Here is a 5,605-nt window from a genome sequence, read left to right as displayed (position 1 = left end):
CAATGTGAGAAAGGAATCCATCAAAATCCTTGAGGAGATCATGGGCATCAACCTCTTCGACCTCAGCCGCAGCAACATCTTCCTAGGAACATCGCCAAAGGCAAGGGTAGCAAGGGCAAAAATGAACTATTGGGATTTCATCAAGATCAAAAGCTTTTGCACAGCAAAGGAAACAGTTAACAAAACCAAAAGACAACTGACAGAATGGGAGAAGATATTTGCAAACGACATAATAGATAAAGGGCTAGTGTCCAAACTCTATAAAGAACTTAGCAAACGCCAACACCCAAAGAACAAATAATCCATTAAGAAATGGGCAGAAGACATGAACAGACATTTCTGCAAAGAAGACTCCCAGATTTCCAACAGACACATGAAAAAATGCTCCACATCACTCGGCATCAGGGAAATACAAATCAAAACCACAATGAGATACCACCTCACACCAGTCAGAATGGCTGAAATTAACATGTCAGGAAATGACAGATGCTGGCAAGGATGCCGAGAAAGGGGAACCCTCCTACACTGTGGGTGGGAATGCAAGCTGTTGTAAACACTCTGGAAAACAGCATGGAGGTTCCTCAAAATGTTGAAATTAGAACTACCCTATGACCCAGCAATTGCACTACTGGGTATTTACCCTAAAGATACAAACATAGTGATCCGAAGGGGCACGTGCACCTGAATGTTTATAGCAGCAATGTCCACAATAGCCAAACTATGGAAAGAACCTAGATGTCCATCACCATATGAATGGATAAAGAAGAAGTAGTATATATACACAATGGAATACTATGCAGCCATCAAAAGTAATGACATCTTGCCATTTGCGATGACGTGGATGAAACTAGAGGGTATCATGCTTAGCGAAATAAGTCAATCGGAGAAATACAACTATCACATGAACTCCTTGATATGAGGGAGTGGAGATGCAACATGGGGGGTAAAGGGAGTAGGAGAAGAGTAAATGAAACAAGATGGGATTGGGAGGGAGACAAACCATAAGTGACTCTTAATCTCACAAAACAAACTGAGGGTTGCTAGGGAGAGGGGAGTTGCAGGGGGTTATGGACATATGTGCTATGGTGAGTGCTGTGAAGTGTGTAAACCTGGTGATTCACAGACCTGTACCCCTGGGGATAAAAATATATGTTTATAAAAAATAAATAAATAAAATAAAAATCATTTATACTCCTAAAAAAAAAATACGCCTATGTACTTTTTTCTCAGAAATTTCTCCTTCTTAGAAGTCTCATTTACCACTGTCTGTATTCCTAAATTCTTACACAGTATATCAACTGGGGACTATTACCTACAATGCTTGTGCAAGTCAAATATTTTTTTTTTTTTTTGAGCAACAGAATTTTTTTTTCCTGGCAGCCATGTCCTATGATCGCTATGTTGCTATCTGTAAACCCCTTCATTACATGACCATCATGAACGATAGGGTATGCACCTTATTAGTCCTCTGCTGCTGGGTGTCTGGCTTGATGATCATTCTCCCAACCCTGAGCGTGGGCCTCCAGCTTGAATTCTGTGACTCCAATGCCATTGATCATTTTGGCTGTGATGCAGGTCCCCTCCTGAAGATCTCATGTTCAAATACATGGGTACTAGAACAAATGGTTATCCTTGTGGCCGTATTTGCACTCATTATCACCCTAGTGTGTGTATTTCTGTCCTACACATACATCATCAGGACAATTCTGAGATTCCCCTCTGTCCAACAAAGAAAAAAGGCCTTTTCTACCTGCTCATCACACATGATTGTAGTTTCCATCACCTATGGCAGCTGCATCTTCATCTATATCAAGCCATCAGCAAAAGAAGAGGTAGCCACAAATAAAGGTGTTTCGGTGCTCACCACTTCTGTTGCACCCCTGTTGAACCCCTTCATTTACACCTTGAGGAATAAGCAAGTGCAACAAGCTTTTAATGATTTCCTAAAGAAGATGACATTTCTCTCAAAGAACCTGAAGTTTTGACAAATCAGTGTAAAATCAAAGAAGAAAGTCCTCTAAATATTTAACTACAGCTTCTGACTTGTTTCATTGCTTTGTGCCTATAATGTAGTCGTATTGACCCTCTTAAAGACATTTAAGAATACATCCTAATCTCACCTTAATCAAACTCCTTTTTCTTTCAAACCAAACTCATGTATAGTGGCTTCCCTCACTGTAAAACTATAAAATATATTTCCAAGTAATTAAACATATCTCCACTTCTGACTTTGTCTTTTCTTCAATGTTCTAGGGAAGGAAGGAAAGTAATAATATTTAAAACTATATAAATTCTACAGAAGACACACAACATAGTAACAAACTAGTTTCTTCCCCTAATCAATGTCATCAAAATTAATAACATAATCTAAGACCCAAATACAATATAGAAAACAGCAACAGCAAAGATGCCTCAAAAGAAACCAAAGAAGGCATTCTAGGCTAATTAAAATAATGAAAACAACAAATGGAAACAGAGATACCAAAGGGAATTTGGGAATAATCAGAATTGAAGAGATGGAAACAGCTTCATGAACACTGATAAGACTTTCAATTATTTACTTATATTTATGACAGAACTTCACTTAAAAGGCATATATTTAATGTAAAACAAATGTAAACAGGGGCACCTGGTTGGCTCAGTGTGTTAAGCGTCCAAATCTTGGTTTTAGCTCAGGTCATCATCTCATGGTGGTAAAATCAAACCCCATCATGAGCTTAGTGTTCAGGGGGGATTATGCTTGTTGATTCTCTCCCTCTGCCCCTCCCCCTACTTGCACATGCTCTGTCTCTGTCTCTCCCTCAACTCTCTCTCAAATAAATAAATCTTTAAAACATAAATAAATTAAAAATAAAAATGTAAACATTATGTCACTTACTATAGGTTACAAAAGTAGAATAAATGCATAAGAAGATATCAAGGATATCTAAGTAGTAGAAATAGGAAAAAATAAGGAAATACAAGACAGATAAATTTTAAATTTTAAAAGTGAGGTTAAGGAGAGCATATAATTTGATGAGCACTGGGTGTTATGCAAATGATAAATCAGAAAGGATGAATACCCAACTTTTTTATCAACATGGACAGGATTGGAAGAGATTATGCTGAGTGCAATAAGCAGACTCAAGCAGACTCAAGCAGAGAGAGTCAATTATCATATGGTTTCACTTATTTGTGGAGCATAAGAAATAACATGGAGGATGTGGGGAGATGGAGAAGAGATGGGAGTTGGGGCAAATTGGAGGGGGAGACAAACCATGAGAGACTATGGACTCTGAAAAACAATCTGAGGTTTTTGGAGGGGCAGTGGGTAGGAGTTTGGGTGAGCCTGGTGGTAGGTATTATGGAGGGCATGTATTGCATGGAACACTGAGTGTGGTACATAAACAATGAATTCTGGAACAATGAAAAGAAATTTAAAAAATAAATAAAAATTTAAAAAAATTATCAAACACTACATCTGAAACTAATGACGTAGTATAACTTGGCTAATTGAATTTAAATTGAAATTTTAAAAATAATAATAAATTAAATAAAGGAAAATAAAACTAATAACTAACAATTAATTCAAAGTGGGCTTTGAGGGGCTCTTGCATAGCTCAGTCAGGTAAGTGGCCAACTCTTGATTTCTGTTCAGGTCATGATCTCAGGGTTGTGAGATAGAGTCCCATTTGGGATTCCTCACGGAGCAGGAAAACTGCTTGAGATTCTCTCCTTCTCCCTCTCCCACCTCCTCTACCCCTTCCCCTGCTTACCCTCTCTCTCTCTCATATAAACAAATAATCTTTAAAAAAAAACAATAAAAATAAAAGGGGGCCTGAAACAACACCTAAACACTCTTTTTCTTTTAAGATTTTATTTATTTATGAGAGATAGAGAGAGAGAGGATGAGTGAGAGAGGGGTAAAGGGAGAGGGAGAAGCAGACTTCACCACTGAGCAGGGAGCTCAACAAAGGGTCAATCCCAGGAGCTCAAGATCATGACCTGAGACAAAGGCAGATGCTTAACCAACTGAGGCACCTAGTGCCCCTCTTTTAAATTACTTCTAAAGGATATTATGCTAAGCGAAGTAAGTCAATCATAGAAAGACAATTATCATATGATCTCTCTGATATGAGGAAGTTGAGAGGCAGGGTGGGGTTCGTGGGGGAAGGGAGGGAAAAATGAAACAAGATGGGACTGGGAAGAGAGACAAACCATAAGAGACTCTTAATCTCAGAAAACAAACTGAGGGCTGCTGGAGGGGTTGGGAGGGCTAGGGTATCTGGGTGATGGACACTGGGGATGGTTTGTGCTATAGAGAGTGCTATGAATTGTGTAAGACTGATGATTCACAGACCTGTACCCCTGAAACAAATAATACATTATATACTAACTTAAAAATTAAATTAAATTACTTCTACCAGCAGTGCACCTGGGTGCCTCAGTCGGTTAAGCATCTGCATTCAGTTCAGGTCATGACCCCAGGGTCCTGGGATGGAACTCCGAATAGGGTTCCTTGCTCCATGGGGGCCTGCTTCTCCCTCTCCCTCTGCCTGCCACTCTCCCTGCTGTGCTCTGTCTTTCTCTCAGTCAAATAAATAAATACAATTTTTTAAAAAATTTTTTAAATAAATAAATAATTTCTGCTGACATAATTTTTAAAACAACTGCTTATTTTGAACTCCAGTGATATGTCAAACTCTTTTCAAACATCATCAAATCCCTTACCAGTCCTGGAAATACATTTAAGTTGTATCAAAATGTAGACAGAAGATTGGGTACAGTCACCAATACATCATAGGTAGTTAATAGAGTAGCCTATATTCTGATATCAAGTCATGTTCAGTCCACTACAACACAGGACCTTTCAAGCAGTAGTATAGTTTTCTGGGGAAGGGATGAGAAAAGACACGGAAAGTATGTAAGCTGACATAGTAGGTGTGATCTCTCTCTGCAATCATACACTCAGTTTATTGATGTGTCTGCTTTTCTCTGTTGATTAAATTCCATTACTGACATCAGAGAAAAAAATTAAGTTGTCTAAACACTTCAAAATTTATGTAATAGGTTTTAAATACTGTGATATTCATGGAAAAAATCATAGTGGTTTTTGAAATCCCATGTTACTGTTAGTTATTCTAATCCTTTCTTTCCAGTAGAAAATCCATTGTAGTAAGGAAGTCTGCGAGGGTAATGTTGTATCAGGATTATTTTTAATCATCTCTTGTTTGCATATGAAACAAAGTCACTTTCAAATATTGATTTTTTTCCTCACTTATTAATCTGTAACTTGATATAACTATATTGAGATAGGAAGGTTAAAACCATAGTCCTAAATGTTAAGGTAACTTTTCTGAGTTCAAATTTATTGAACAAAGATTATGAGCATTTTCATAGTGCAAATGTCCTTTACCTCCTGATTTAGAAGAGGAAAATTCATTCATCTGTGTTTTATAGAATATTCCTTACACTTCTCTAAAATACTTATATATCACTGATAAAAATTTGAGGCTTATTTAAAATAAAACCTTGTTGTTTTGAATGTACTTATCATCAGGGAGCTTGTGTGGCTCAGTCAGTGGGACTTTCAACTCTTGATTTCAGTTGAGGTCATGATCTTGGG

At 37.7% G+C, this 5,605-nt stretch overlaps 1 pseudogene; it reads left to right on the top strand.

Moving 5' to 3' along the window:
- Positions 1 to 1,213: 1,213 nt before the first annotated feature.
- On the top strand, positions 1,214 to 1,985 carry LOC111140451 (annotated as a pseudogene).
- The last annotated feature ends 3,620 nt before the right edge of the window (positions 1,986 to 5,605 follow it).

The sequence above is a fragment of the Enhydra lutris genome, unplaced genomic scaffold (genome assembly GCF_002288905.1).
Source record: "Enhydra lutris kenyoni isolate GAN:26980312 unplaced genomic scaffold, ASM228890v2 scaffoldscaffold1404, whole genome shotgun sequence".
In the NCBI taxonomy this organism is placed as follows: domain Eukaryota; kingdom Metazoa; phylum Chordata; class Mammalia; order Carnivora; family Mustelidae; genus Enhydra; species Enhydra lutris.
The sequence above is the reverse complement of the archived record's forward strand: the minus strand, read 5'-3'. Positions and strand labels throughout refer to the sequence as shown.